Raw genomic sequence first — 17,226 nt, forward strand, 5'->3', positions numbered from 1 at the left:
GGAAATAAAATACAGCAAAAAAGACAGGGTCCAGGATTCATGAAGCTTGCACCAGGCGCAGGTATTGCGTAGGTGGTATAATGCCAAATATGGCCACCGATTGATTCAGGTACAATCCAATTCCACGTGCACTACCAGCGTACACCAGATCTGCGCAGCTCTTGGCGTAGGTATGCAAATCACCCCATGCGCAGTACTGCAGTATGCAAATGAAGGTACATAGCGATTCATGAAGTGGAGTAGGCGTAGCATAAGCCTACAGAAATGTAAACCAAAAAAAATGGTTTACATTTTGCCAAACAGAACATTGGAGCCATGAAAGTGGACCAGACTCATGTATTACAAAGTTAACATATGCCAATGGCTAAATATACAGCCAATGGCATAAGAAAAGATGCACAACACATAAACAATAATATTTAATGTCATGGCCACAGTAACGCAAAGTACAACCGCAGGGCATGTGTGCGCAAACAGGAACACAAGGAAAATATATACAAATGTCATAAAATAGCAATGTAACACAAATCATGATTTCACCATAATATTCAATGGTATGCATGCTACACCACAACCAAGCTGCAAGGGTTGCTAAGGGCCTGTGACAGTGTTTGGCACGGTAACTATGAATTAGTAGTCAATGCCATGCAAATGAGGCAAGTAATAGTGAATCGCAAACATCGCGCCGGCATAAGGATGTACCATACGGCACAGCACTACAACACCAAGGAGTGGTCTGGAGGAATACATGACATCAGCAGTGGGGTGTGCCACTGCAGCTGTAAGCACATTGGAGCAATGCAAATCCGGGCTGCCCATTGCTAAGCAAAGCCACAGGACAGGGACGTGGATGTAGGTATAGCTTTGCTTAGCTGAGAGCACACATGGTGCCTGAAAGCGCATGTGTACGTGGATGAAAACGTGCCTGAAACTCGGTAAGCAGATGCACACCGTGCACCACAGCCCAAAAAGGAAGTTTAGGGGAACACAATAAGGAAATGCCACAGTAGGGTAATTGGAGTACAACTGAGCAATTAACACCTATTAACTCACAGTGGGCCATTGACGGCAGCTAACAAGGCTGCTAGCAGCAACGTGCAGAACAGGATAGAGGAGGTGTCAGAAGAGAACTGTAACCGCAGAGCAAAGCAAACTTGCAGTAGATCGGCTATAGAACACATTTTGCAAGACAATCCTGGTCCGGTAAAGAACAAAACAAGAAAGCAGGCTGCTGGATGCATGCCAGACAATGGGAGGGGAATTGTTAAGAAAGGTTAAGGCAAGAGCAAGAGGTAATCCACGGCAGCTAAATGTAATTCAACACCAAAGGCAGCACAATAGCAGTACCTGTGGTAAAACACATAAGATACCCTGCAGCTCCGAATGTACATACACACCCTATGACATCATCAGTGTTCAAAGCACAATAGTATAAAGTGTGAAGGCACCTCAAACACACTTGTGTATTCCCAAACACTGCACCATCGGTGTAAACAGACGGGGAACTTTTACAATGTACTTGTTGGGAGCTGCCATAGCTGTGATTCATCAGCATATGTTGGAGACTGAAGGTGTTGTGGAGGATGATGCTGACAACCACCTCAGGCCCCGGAGGAGGAGAAGAGTGTTCAGATCAAGGGTAACCTACCAGGTGCTAATGATCTGGAGATAGTAGAGCATTACAGGGTGGACTGGAACATCATACAGAAAATAGTTGAGCTGTGCCAGCCACGCCTGAGATCCAGAAACAACAGAGGGGAAGCCATCCCAGTGGACACAAAGGTATGTGTAAGCTTGAGAACACTAGCCACAGGTACCTTTCAAAGGCCATCTGGAGATATCATGGGGATCTCACAAGCATCAGCATCCATGGTACTCCACCAGTTCCTGGATGCCATGTTGCCACATGCCAGTGAGCATATATATTTCCCCCGAACTCAGGAGGAGTTGGCCAGCAATATGCATCTCTTCCACCATGTGGCACACTACCCAGAGGTAATGGGTGCAATAGACTGCACACACATACATATCAAGTCACCACCCAGTGAGCATGGTAGGCGCTACATAAACCACAAGGGATACCACTCCATCAACTGCCAGGTCATGTGCAATGCCCAGGGCATTATCACGGATGTGTGTGCCTGCAGCCCTGAAAGCTACCATGACTCCCACATCTGGCATGCCTCACAGCTGTATCAGGTATTTGTCAGGGGGGACATCCCATATGGCCACCTTGTGGGGGATGCTGGCTATGCACTGGAGCCGTGGATGATGACTCCCATCAGAAATGCACACACACCCATGCAAGAACGCCATAATGAGGCACACGCACAAACCAGAATCATCATAGAGCATGTGTTTGGGATGCTGAAATCACAGTTCCATTGCTTGGACATATCTGGTGGACCCTTGCAGTACTCTCCAGGCACATGTGCCCACATCTTTATAGTATGTGCCATGCTACATAATATGATCCTGCAGAAACAGCTGCAGCAGGGACATAATGGTGAAGGCCCTCACAGCCCTCCACAATTGCCAATGCCATCACAGGCATAGAGGGATTCAGACCACGAACTCCCTGTGCCAGCCCCAGTAGGCAGATGGAGGCATGCCCAATATGCCCACGCCTTGGCAAAGAGGGAATGTATAGCACATACACTGACAGTGTAGACCCCTATGGACTGACACACTTCTCCACCTGCACATACAGTAAAACGGATGACTCACACACATGACCACCTGCAAATTGTAATGTATAGGTGGCCTACTGTGTGAATCCTACATAGGCAGCCCTCATCTATTGCACACACAACAGCTATTGGAACAAGGAAAGTCAACACCTGAACAGTAAACAAAGCTACCAGCATATGTTGATACTGTATGTATAGCTTCCTAGGTACATCGGTAGGTACATGCCCGATTGTCAGAGGCCATTCATCAGCCTAGGCAAAATGTGTCTGCTATCGCCACCCCATCGATTAACCAACTGTCCCTCTGTGGAGCACAGCCAATTGCGGGATCCATGTGTGTAACCACTGTTCCCCACCTACTCTGCATGGATTTCCCGGTGTGTTAATGAGGGCCTCCATATAATGTAATCAGGGATGTAGTGCCAAAGCATGGGGAGTACCCATGACAGGTATCTGCCACCCAGCATTCTCCAGTTATGGTTGTGTCAAGGTGTAGCACATTACAGTGTGTGGCTCACTGTGACATAGATTCCCAGTGCTGGAGCACATCCATTAAACATCACTTGGACATACCATTAATAGGTATCATCCATATGTAAACTAACTGAGTTACACATTTGATTGCAGTACGGAGGAACAGCCATAGTACAGTACACATACAAAACATCATAACACTTGTACAAATCCCAGATGACCAAGTGGTAAAGCCACTGACTGTGTCGTACATGTTCCCGGATCCATGTCCTGCAAGGTCCGTAACGTAATTCTGATGGCAAGAATAACGGATGTTGGATGCAGGTCATTAGAGCACGTTTAAGAACATGTTAGCTGGTTTATGTGGCAGCAAGTGACTGTAAGCATTGTTTGAACATGACTACACAGATATGCGCAAGACAGGTCTAAGCTTTGCCGAATTCCGCGCAGATCACGGTCAAAGATTTCCAGAACAAGTGAAACCAGCATTATTCACCCATGTACTAATAGTGCCTGCTCTGAGAGGTAAAACGACCACTGCCAGGAGTAGAACACGCAACCATGTACACAATCACCTACCACTAAGCTACCCGAGATGTACCAATGGCAGGTGTGTATTGTGACAGGTTAAAACACAAAAGTGCGGAGTTCAGGAAACAGCATACACCGCCATGTACCCAACGAAAGTTGTGTTCACTCTCTCTCTCTCTCTCTCTCTCCCTGTCTGTAGATATATATATATATATTTATATATATATATATATATATATATATATATATATATATATATATATATATATATATACATATATATAGATATATAAAATAGGGATAGAAAGGGTGATAGAAAGATGTATGTCAATATATACGGATATACATATATCTGCAAATATATAGACAGGTAAACAACTTGTACACAACCATGGAGGTACAAATAAATAGGATACTGCCAACTACCAAATGCTTTACATACCGACATGCATAATCACGAGGCTTAAAGACCGAAAGATCACAGTACCGGAACACTATAACCGTGAGTAATATTATCACGATGTTAAGGGACATTTAGTTATTGCTGTTGGTGCTGCGGTCCAGGTAGGTACTGTGTTTAAGTGTGGTTCCGACTGCTGTAGTGTGTGTAAGTGCATGTTGAGAGTGCGGTGTGTGTTTCCGTGGGACTGTAATGTGTGTGTGTGTGTGTGTGTGTGTGTGTGTGTGTGTGTGTGTGTGTGTGTGTGTGTGTGTTTGCATCATGTGTCTGTTCGTGCTAACTCGGAGGTAGATTATTACAGTAGTTGTGGTCATAGCCGGCCTTAGGCATATGGTTACCACCTGTCCCACTTAGAGAGGGACATTCCCTCTTTGGTCAGTTGTTTCCTGACAACAAATATTAAAAAGGGCAAATGTACCGGGATTGTAGGACATAATGATGTCCTATATATTATGTAATAGTTGCATTAAATATTTATTCCTGTATCTAAAATACGTAAATTGTTCAAGAAACATAATAAGCAACTAAAGTGCTACAAGAATAAGGTTTTATTTAGGACAAAAGTAAGTTCTATCCTTTGTACTGACAGTGGGTATGTGTTGGCCTCTAAACCCCGATGTGTGTCCTGCAAATGTCCCACTATGGCCATTTGAAAATGTGACAACCCAAGCCAAAGAGGTTCAGTCACCAACACAACTGCAATGAGTACAAATATCTGTGACAGAAATACATGAGACAGCTTTCATGTAGCAACATTTCATTACATATCGATGTATTTCAGAGGGATTGAAGGATCAACATCACCTGCATGCTATATAGGAACCAATTAACAATGGATTAATGAATAAGCCTGCAATAACCATAGTATTAGTCTACTAAATGATAGGTCTTCAATGAGGGAAAAAGCCCCCACACACATATGGAATATGTATAAATGCAGTCCCCACAAACCTTTACCTGCTATGTACACCCACCTACATCTCCCCCATACCCGAAACAATTGCAATACAGACTGTAATAACATCACAAACATCCACTCACTCAATGACATCTGCAGAAGTGTTAATATACCTTGTGAGAGACACACTTGTAATGGCACCATGTGAAATCGTTGCTGTTGTACAATGGAACAGACACCGATGTTACAGGTTTTTTTTGCAATAGTCTCATATCAGACGGTTGAGATAACAGCTACATTCACATGTAGAACTATATACTCTAGCCATCACACAGAATCCATGGGGTCATGAATTCAAAAAATCTGTGTCTCTCCATATTAGCAGTTGCAATTCATCACAATAAAAGACATCTAGACCGTCTCCCTCGAAGGTAGGGCAAAAGGACATTGCCCAAGTGGAGTATTCAGTTATCCCCCACTGTTACCGTGTAATTGGCCGATGGAGTAGCTGCACAGCTGATGTGCATGTAATAATTTACTCCAGAACACCAATTGGTGTCAGGATACCACATGTTACAGGTATCTACGTATAAAACGATGGCTTGCCATACATTCAAACCGTATGCTCATACCATAGAACCGTTTAAAGAGGAAAGGAGTAACACAGATATTATTGTAAACTCGGACCACTAAGAAGGTATGTAGAACACTCAGTATGTTAATGTATGTAGTGCCTGTTCTGTATTAATGAAAGTGTACGCAATGCATACAGTGGGAAAAGGTATTATGTAGTGATGTCTTGTTGAGCATAGTAATGCTTGTAGAAATTGTGTGTACTGTTGTGGGCCACAAGGTAAACACCTAATGCACCACAAGGGATGCTACATAAGGGCTTTAAACATAACAATTCCACTCCAGCTGCTGTCGGTGGTAGGGTTTGTCCAACAAGTATGTGCCATAACAAGGGATAGTATATGTTGATATACTGTAACAGTAGGCATATGTATGGATGTATAACGAGAATAACGTGCCTAAGTTGGTCCTGCTGTGCAATTATGCTTTGCATTATGGGATATGGTTTCAAAAATGTGAAATGTACAGTATTGTAGGTAGTTATGTCAAATATTTTACATAGCATTACTGTTATATTATGCAAACATAAGGTATGTCTATTGGAATGTAAAATACACAATAACAGGATACATATGGCTTGTATTCACCAGACAGTGTAACACCATGATAGCTAATTGAAATGGAAGAACTACTCAATTATCCATGCACAAAGGACATGTAATAGCTTCATAGGTTCATAGATAGGTACTATGCTGTCTGGCCAAGTCCATTTGTAAGCCCAAATGCAGTGTTTTCACCTGGCAGCACCTCCCTAGGTTAGTGTCCTGTGCCTGTGAACAGCAGAGCCATTTGTTTCCTGCACCTGTGCACAGTACAGCTACTGCAGTGATACCTGGCGTACATGTCTGTTCCCCATCCACCCATCGAGGTATCTCATGAAGAGTGCTAGTGAGGGTCCCTGCCTGATGTACATAGGAATCATGTTCCAAAGCATGGTGAGTGTCCATTTCAGGAATGTATCCCTCCAGCACATGCTACTCATCATTGCATTTGGGTACATATCCCAGAGCATGTTGCTGTCAGTGGCTTTTGCTTATGTTGCTTATGTGGAGCATATCCATCAATATTGTTGTGGACATGTGCCTTGTATGTTCAGCAGAGGTCATCTCTGAGTATGCAGTATGCAAATGAGTACAGCTGGGGTTTCTGTAGTTGTGCTGCATACGTCATCCTTCGGAGATGAGTAATCCTGTTGGTGTGTTAATGTTGTGGTATTTAAAGCCGTTGCTGTTCTGAAAGGTGCACCCCAAATGGGGTGTTGTACCCTTGATCGTGTTTCATAAGTCAGGAGTATAGAGGTACAATGGCAGCCTTTGTTCCAGCTACAAACCCATTACAGATTAGGGTGGCCATGTAGAAGGATAGCCACACCACCATGGCAATATGGTTATCAAAGGAGTGGGTGCTATCTAGGTGTGTACTAAGATCCCTTATAATGTCTTATGTATGTAGGGGACTACCACCTATGTGATAGTCACTGGGTGATTGTTGTAATCCAAAGGGGATGTTTATGCACCTTGTGGCATGCTGCTTGAGGCCATGTTACTGACACCAGGTATCCATCACAGTGACACCCTTATGGTGGGTGTGTGTATTAGCTGGTGAATCAATCATGGCCCCTAGTTTGCAGTCGTCTGGAAACCTATTCAGGGAAAGTCCCTATGTGCTAGACTGTACCTCAGGGAAGCATATAATGAGCATGAGGGGCCCAATGACCGAGGACTGGGGTACGCCAATTGTAACTGATGTACAGTAGGAACTACAGTATGCTACCCTCACTGCATGTGTCCTGTCCGTGAGCCACTTTGCATAACATCTTGAGACGTATGGGTTGCTGTGCAGGTGGATGTGTATACTGACAATACCAGAATGGTGAACGGTGCTGAAAGCCAATGAGAGGACAAGATAGGCTGTGTGGACCTCCTTACCGTCATCTACTACCTTTGTAACTGTCTCAAAGAACTCTACCAGGTGTAGGAGCCATGGTGTGGCCCTAGCAAATCCAACCTGGGTGGTATCAATGGTTTGGAAGCCAACAATGTCTCTGTGAATGACTTCCATGATGATGTTCTCCATAGCCTTGCAGAACAGTCTAGTCAGGCGTATAGGGCAATAGTTCCTCTGGTCCATTGTGGCACCACCTTTGTGGAGTGTGATAACTGTTGCTGTGCACCATTCAGGGTACACAATGCCTGATATAAGGCTATTAGTGAATCTGGTGCCCACGTGGGGAGCCATGTCATTCTGAGGTTTGTGTAAATCGCAGCCTGGGATGTTGAACGGTCACATGGAGTTTGTGTTCCAGGCTTTGGAGAGAGCAGGTTTGAACTGTGTAGTTGTGACTGCAGGGACTCTGCATTGTTCCTGTATAGATTTGGGACCTTTAGGGTGTGAGAGGGGTGTAAAGTTAGCTGCCAGGATGTTGCCAATATCAGTCGGTTCTGTAATGTTTCTGCCTAACCATTGTATGTCAGAGCAGATGTGGGTATTGCCATCGAGAGTACTGACATACCTCCATTATTGGAGGATGTGATAAGGGATCCCAGATTCCTACTGAGGCTGACCAGGAGCTACTCCACTCATGGGAGTGTACCCTACTTTGCAACAGTCTCCTCCTTCTGTCGTACATTATGTCCATGGCAGTGGACCCCCAGAGTGGTGTCTGTTATCTGGTGGGTGCAGTCATGGCTCTGTTTGGGATAGCATGATCCATGCAGTCGTGTAAGTGCTAATGAAGTACAGTTGTGAATGTTTCAGCATTTGTAACTATATTGTCCATCTGCGCGGGTGTCATGGCATTTACTACTGCTGTCATATGAAGCCTGAAGTTGGCTTTGTAGAAATATTGTACTGTGTTTTCCGTGAAGGGTGTGGTGCCGGAATGTGGATAACAAGGGTGATTAGCATATGTTTGGAACTGACCAATGAGAGGATAACCCCAGGTGTAGAACACCAGTCACACATGTTTGTAATGTCCAGGTCTAGGATATTGTTGGCCTTGGTGGTGGTGTGTATAGTTTGATCCAGCCGATTGGAGTTTATGACTACCCAAAAGTGTTAGCTTAATGTGTCGGCACATTAGTAGGTATCACAGTTAAGTGTGGGATAGTGTCAGTCTCACATCAGTAGTTCCTGTTTGAACCCTACTTTCCAGTACACCAAGAAATGAGGGCCGTTAACTGTGGGGTATGGTGTGGAATCCGTAGCAAGCTACAATTTGTATAGCAGTTATGGCCACAGTTAGTTGCACTTGGAATACCTCTGATGCATTTTGCTAAGCAACCAGCATGGAGGTGTGTACATCCTTGTGAAATATGGACAGACCTCCGCCATGGGTGTTCCGGTCCTGGTTACATGACTGGAAGGTGTGGTGTGCATAATAGCCTGTCAGTGCAGGGGTGCTCTCCGGAGCCTAGAAGCAGGTGACAGTCACTGGAGAGATATCAAAGTGGTCCATTATAAGGAGCACCTCGGCTGAGTGCGTTTGAGATGAAGATGTCAAGCATTGAGTAACATTACCCTCAGGTTTTGCTTGCCTGTACCTGTTCTGGTGGTGAATGTTATTTGAAATGTGTCTAAAACAGGCAGTATAGGAGCAGCAAGAGCCTTAGATGTTATCCATAATCCCAGGGCTGACAGGTGCAGGTCATCTGTGCCAAAGCATTGTGGTTTGTCGACCATGTCATTCAAAGCAGACAGATACTGGATACCCTTGGAATGACACCAGAAGCATAGGCAACTGTTGAAGTGAATAATTCAGTCATTGTACTGTGTCATTAGTCTGGACTAATGCAGAATGCTTCTCAGGGCTTGGGAGATACCTGCCTGGGCTACAAGATCGGAGAGCTATTGCATGTCCCTGTACATGTAGTCCAGCAAGTTACATCTCAGGGCATTCACACTAACGTGAAGAATGACAGTCATATTGTACCTGTTGAGGAGTGACCTGAGTGCTTAGGTTATGTTGTGGATCCTGTTACCTGACAGCCAGATGACAGTGACTATCGCCTTGTGTAGCCTGCTGAGTGGGACATCAGTGTGACCGCCTACAGAGTCACCTATGACTAGTGTGTTGGGTATGTTATAACACCCTATTGGCTGTAGTTGATGGGCACACACGGGTCTGTGGGCTATAAGTAATTGGTGTTGTATTTAGTGATGGGGGCTGCCTCTGTTGCCTACACAGAGTGGTATGGAGAGGCTCTGCAAATGTTGTAGTCTTACTATGTGTGGGCTGTGGTGGTGGAGATCTAGTGAGACTATGTGATGAGTGTGGTGTGCTGCAAATGTTTAACAACTGCACATGATTGTCAGGTTAAGTCTGGGTTGGAGAGAGCATTACCTCCACCATGGCTACATATGTGCATCTCCCACAGGTTGTAGTGTCGTATGTTAGGAGGTGAGCATTGACTTTGTACATGCGACAATTGCTATATTACCTCATGTTGCCCATATTCATCATATAGACAGGCACTGGTGATTGACATTTGGACATACTTTTATATTCAACCATTTCTCACAAGATATGTGAGGTAAGTGTGTACAGCAGCTGTTGTACTGTAAGCATGCTGGAAATGTAAGGACAAACAGTGTTTACCTGTAGGAAATGAGTAGGATTGAGTGATATAGTAATTAGTAGCTCATGAAGTGTGTACATGTTCTGAACAAGTGCTGAGCATGAATAAGTAATACCGATAAGGTGTTGAATAATTTAAATTCACTGCCCCCCCAATAGGTACACAATCACATATCCATGAACACTACAGAGCCCCTGTAACCATAACTATGATGGAACAAGGTGTACTCAGGCTGCATGTGACCTGTTCAAATCCCTGGTCATATAATACACATATGGCAAAACAGTTTGCTCTACACATACACTTCCATGTAAAACATAGGTTCATGGCAATCTGAGAAAACACTGAATGGATCACACTAACAGTTATCACAACCCACAAAGTGGAGACGTGACTCATAATGGGAGGCACTGCACTATTACCCTGCTGAGTATGGTCTGAAAGTCTATGAACCTTAATCAATGTAGATGTTGTTAGCAGTACAGATGTAGATGACAGTACGGATGAATTCACACTGCATAGCATACCTGTGACAGGTCATAGGACATCATCACCCATACTGTGTTCCACCTACACTCAGTATACTACATGTACCTTCGTATGTCACAGGAGTGTTCTACCAGTGGTCTGTTCACAGAAGCAACACTACAAAAGGTGTCTGAGTGACATGTGCATATCACACCAGTGGCAGCTACAGTAAAACAGGGTTAATGTTTTGTACTCCCCTGTCATTGTAGCCCATACCACACAGACAAATGGGAGGCATCTGCATATGTGAGTATGTGATTGGCCATGACCTAGGAGCAATAGCTGACTCAGTGTTGTGGACAACATACAGAATGGGCTTTGTGGATGAGGTGTGTGACATATGTGCAAATCTGACAGCTGCTTATTGCATTGTCACCGCTATGTTAATAACTATGCACCCATTAACTGCCACCTAGGCAACGGTCAACATTATGGACACTGTGTGTAAGAGATGGTGCTGTGCAGTTTACCTCCCTGAGCTAGTGACATCACCAGGCCTATTAGGTAGTCATAAGAGGCAACCCAAGTCATGACAGGGTGCCATCCATGAGCATGGAGATCATTGGACAGCCATACTCAGCACTCAAGTGACCAATACTGGATCACATATCACCTTTAAGGGGTATTGGCTATGCTTGGATGGGCAACACCAGCCTTAACAATCCTCATCTCCACTATGCAGCATGCTGCCTACCCTGCATAAAGACATGTGCAACACTGTGATGTTGGACATGCTACATGTACATATCCTGATCTGAAAGACATATGTCATGGACAGCCACCTTTCTAGTACAAGGGTCGCCACATGCTGGACAGACCCCTGTGCCATACATGTTACATACTCCTGCCATACCATGCAACCCTGTCCAGCAAAGCTGCACGTGTCATCTCTGTCATACACGGTGCGATGACCGCATGGTAGATGTATCATTAACTGTCTGGATCAGTAATGTGGCACTGATTCACTTGTCGGCGGGAACATGGCTGTCATATACAGCTAGAAAACCTTACATCCTATGCCCATACATGGCCCAGGGCATACACACTACTACATGATCTTGGCCGTGCATGCTATAGTTGATAACCATCCCTGCGAATGCCATCCAGCTAGCCATTGCCCCATGTGTATCACATGTGCAACACAGGCAATACGTGGCAGGATGTTGAACTGCTGTACAGTGCCGTGTAGATGTATATGGCAAAACACATGGGTTCATAGGTTCATAGGTTCATACTAGGCTTTCTGCCCAAGGGCATTTATAAGCCTAACCCAGAGTTTTGTGGCTTTTGCCACCCGTTTAGTTTGAAGGATACTATGCCCATTATTCTGCTGTGCCTCTGTCAAGCAGTGACACTGAGATAATCCCTGGGGTATATCTGCGATCTCCCATCCATTGGTCAAGATTTCTCTTGAACAAAGCCAGCGAGGTGCTCTGCCTCACATGTACCGGGATTTTGTTCCACAGCATAGGGAGTCTCTGGGTGATGAATCTGTCCCTCCAGCATGTCCTATTAATAACCGTGTCAAGGTTTAAGTCTCCCGCCCTTGTAGTTCTGAGGGATCTAGATTTTTTGAGGTGAAGCATGTTCATCAATTCCTGGTTGGACATGGCCTTGTATGTCAGGCACAGGTCACCTCTGAGCAGACGGTAAGCGACTGAATAGAGCTGGATTTCCTTCAGTCGGGCAGCATAAGACATATTTTTGAGACCCTTTATCCTTTTGGTGAGGAACTTTTGGGGCCTTTCCAGTTGCTGCAGGTGTCGTGTCAGATACATTCCGAATGGGGCATTGTACTCAATCATTGGTCTGATGAGTGATGAGTACAGGGGGATGATAACCTCCCTTGATCTAGATGTGAATCCCTTCATGATCAGGTGGGCAATGTAGAAGGTCTTCCTAACTACTTTGGCAATGTGAGTTTCAAACGAAGGGTTACTGTCAACCTGGGTCCCCAGATCCCTGATAACCTCTTCTGTGCTTAGTGGATTGCCGCCTATATGGTAGCTAGGGGTAACCTTGTTTTTCCCGAAGGGTATGACTATGCATTTTTTGGTGTTTAACTTTAGGCCATGGCTCTGGCACCAGTTATCCATTTCTATAAGACCCTTCTGAAGGATATCTGTGTCAGATGTGTTCTCAACTATGGCACCCAGTTTGCAGTCATCTGCAAATTTTGTCAGCCATAACCCTCCTGTGTTTGCTTGTACTTCTGAAAAGTAGATGCCGAACAAGAGTGTGCCCAGGACTGAGCCCTGTGGGACACCACTTGTGACAGGCTTTGAGTCTGACATGGTGCCAGCAACTCTGACCCTGTGGGTTCTGTCACTTAGCCAGTTTGCAACCCATCTTGTGACGTATGGGTTTACATTTAAGCTGATGAGTTTTTCAATGATACCTGAGTGGGGTATTGTGTCGAAAGCCTTTGCCAGGTCGAGGTAGGCTGTGTGGACTGCCTTTCCCTCATCAATGGCCTCAGTGACTGTTTTGAAAAAGTCAACCAAGTTTAAAAGGCATGATTTGCCTTTGACAAAGCCAAACTGGGTTGGATCCAAAGTCTGCAAGTCCCCTATGTCTTTATTTATGAGTTCCATTATGATCCTCTCCATAGCTTTGCAGATCAGGCTTGTCAAGCTGATGGGACGGTAATTTCCAGGGTCGGTGGAGGCACCGCCTTTGTGAAGTGGGACCACAGTTGCCGTACGCCACTCCTTGGGTACATATCCTGAGGTGAGGCTAAGATTAATCAGCTGGCCTAACTGCGGGTTTAATTCCTCATTGAGTTCATGGAGCACACAACCGGGGACACCATCTGGTCCCATGGATGCTGTGTTTTTTGCCTTCGAGAGAGCAGTTCTCACCTGAGCGTTAGAGATGTTTGGGGGGCTACAATCCTCTGGTATAGATATCTCACCTTTTGGGGAGAGGGGGGGAGAAGTTTGCACTGAACCTGTCAGCCAGTATGATGGCAATGTCTGTAGGTTCAGTAATTTTTACATCATTTTGAACTAATTCTGAGCATATCTGGGAGTTTCCTCCCAGGTTTCTAACATAGCTAAAGAAGGCCTTATGATTGTCTTCTGAGTCCTTAGTGACTTTTCTCTCAAAATTTGCCTTGGATGATTTTATGAGAAATCTTAGTTTTTTACTTATAATGATCAAAGGTGTCTTCCCTTTTAAGGATTTTTGCTCTATCTTGTAGTAGCTTCCTCCTTTTGTTGTAGAGCTTGTTTATGGCTGGGGTCCACCAGACTGGACGCTTGCCTTTGGTACAAAGAGTCTTTGTTTTGTTTGGGATTGCCTGATCCATGCAGTCCTGTAGGTGCTGGTAGAAGGCATTTGTAAGTGATTCAGCGGCTTGAGTAATGGTTTCCGCAGGCTCGGGGGCCTTAAAAGAGACCACACTTGTCATTAGAAGTGTGAAGTCGGCTTTTGAGAAGTTCTTCACTGTGGTCTTTTTTATCTCAGGTGGGGCGGATGTGGACTTCCAGTGAGATTAGTTTATGGTCTGATCTCACCAGTGAGGGGTATACTTCCGGTGTTGAACATTGTGACCCCATGTTCGTGATGATGAGATCTAGTATGTTTTCTCCTCTTGTGGGGATGGTGACTAGTTGTTCCATGGCATTTGAGTTTATGAACTCAAGGAACCTTTGGGCTAGAGTGTTGGGGCTTGAGTAGTGATCCCAGTCTATGTTCGGTAGTTGAAGTCACCTAGTATGATGGTGTTTGGAGATACATTTATCCTCCAGTGTTTTCAGGAAAGCTATGTGAGGTTCCTGAGATTGAGAGGGTGGCCTGTAACATGCTACAAATTGCAGAGCAGTCTTGCCTATGGTTAATTGCACCTGGATGGTCTCCGATGCATCATGCATTGCCACCAACCTTGAGGTGTGGGTGTCCTGATGAATATAGACACCCTCCTTTCTTGGTGTTGTCCGGATTTTGGGGCCGAACGCATGATATGAGGTAAAACCTGATAGTGCCGGGTGCTCTCGGAGCCTTGAACCAGGTTTCAGTCACAGCACAGACATCGATGTTCTCCATACTGAGAAGGGCCTCGAGTGCGTGCATCTTGAGGTTGAGACTTCTGGCATTGAGCAGCATTACCCTTAGTTTTTCCTTTTTATGTTCTAGGGTGGTAGGTTTAGAATTTGAGCCTTGCCTAAAAAGGCACTATGGGGTGGCAAGAGCCTTTGCCAATATCCGAAGCCCAGGGTGACAGGTGCAAGCTGTCCTCATAAGCAGCGTGGCTTGTCCAGCATATCATCCCAGGCAGACAGACATTGGATCCCCTTTAAATGACACCAGAGTTTAAGCCAATTATTAAAGCTGATTATCTTGTCTCTGTATTGTGGCATCATTCTTGGTGACGGTAGGATACTGCTTAAGGTCAGGGTCATACCTGCCTGGGCTACATAATCAGAGAGCTCCTCTATGTCTCTTTTCATGTAGTCCAAGGAGGTACGTCGCAGGTCGTTCACACCAGCGTGGACAATGACAGAGTCGTACTTGTACCTGCTGTTGAGAGACCTGAGTGCTTGCGTTATGTGGTGGATTCTAGCACCCGACAGGCAGCTTACTGTGACTTTCTCCTTACTCAATCTGGTGAGCGGGACGTCAGTGTGTCTGACTATGGAGTCACCAATGACGAGTGTGTCTGGCATTGTGTTTGGCCTTAAGGGCTGTGACTGTTTGGCACACTGACTATGTGGTCTATGTGTTGCATGTGTTGTGTCCTGAGGTGGCAGTTACATGCATGTAAAGGTTTCCGTGTGCATGTCTGCATTGTCACTGCCCATATCCGTTAAAGCAGTGTATGTGATGATATGTGACATATACACAGCATCAAGGTCAACAGCATTAATGTGCACACATCCAAGCATGTGCTGATAGGTAAAAACACCAGTACAGGCAAACAGACATGCCCACATCAAGACAGCATTCACATGGAGTATGAGCAATGTAATGAGGTGACACACATATATGGTTATAATATCCAATCCCATCGGGTGTTACATATGTGTGAAACAAACATGTCAGTCATGTCAGTGTCATGACGATTTGCAAAGACAACTGTTCATAAGTACTAAATGTAATACACATGTATGTGCAGCTGTATCTCTGTGCATCTCTGAGATGCTGTGACCTGTCTCCATCATTATGTCTTCCAGATAATGCCTCGATCACGACTGCCGGCATATAGCCGCTTGGAGGATGATGCCCTCATACCATACCTCCAGGATAACTATGAGGTACTGTTCAGCCATGTGCCACAGCATGCCCAGCAGCATGATGACCTGTGGCAGGAACTTCGCAGGAGGATTAATGATATGGTGGCCATAACCACACCTACCAGCAGGTGTGCAGACACTGCATGGACCTGATCCGACATGTGAAACAGTGTGCCAATGCAATCGCCAGGGAACAAGGTAGAACAGGTGATGGGCCACCAACCCAGCCCCCACTCACACCTACCGAGGAGCTACTGGCCAGCCTGGGGACCCCATCAGAACAGCATCCACAAACTCTAGCTGCCATCATGGAGGTGGGTGTTTCCCAACCACCGAGCCTGGAGTTGTCTGGTAAGTCACTACTGCACATATAAATATTATATCCCATTTAGTCGCATTTGTCACTGTACACTATGCAATGTAATATCATATGCAAGGTATGTTTACACACATGCCGCATACTATAGCATGCTACCCTGTGTATGCACACATGTGCATACTCCATAGTATATGCTATTGTACAGGCGAATGTGTTACCATGCACAGTGCACCCTGTAGCTGTCATACAGTCATGGATAATGATCAAACGACTGTGTCACCCCTATGCAGGTACCTCTGACGTGCCACAGAGACATCAGGCTGTTGCAGGTGAGACAGTTATCAGTATCAGGCATGTGAATGCACAGATCTATTCACCATGTGGCCAGTTAACACATGTACACATAATGTATGGTCCAGTCACAATATACAGGTTGCATCTTTCATCAATCACACTGGCTACCCATGTGCAATATATACAAACCAAATGAAACACCAACATGAAACCACAGTAACTGTCATTGCTAGATGTGTGGACAGCTGTGCATACAACGGTGGAGGCATTGTTCAATGTAGGAATATGTACTATACATCAGAACAACACATGTGGGGTACGCAAACAGTACTACACTGTGAGCTGGGATATGGGCAGCCCACATGATTCACCATTGTGGAATGTGCTCCTGCAATGAGTGCAGATATTGTGATGTGCCATCTGACATGTCCCAGACATGTAGTGGTCCGGCTGCAACATTGTCACATTATCCCATAAAACATACCCCACATACCAAGCATACAACTCTTTGTTTGCATAACCCTGTGGACACTGCAGTATCTGACATCTATGGGTGTATGTCATATGGGACAACACAGACATGTGAGA

The sequence above is a fragment of the Protopterus annectens genome, chromosome 2.part0, assembly GCF_019279795.1.
Source record: "Protopterus annectens isolate FY-2018-M chromosome 2.part0, PAN1.0, whole genome shotgun sequence".
Classification (NCBI taxonomy): Eukaryota; Metazoa; Chordata; order Ceratodontiformes; family Protopteridae; genus Protopterus; species Protopterus annectens.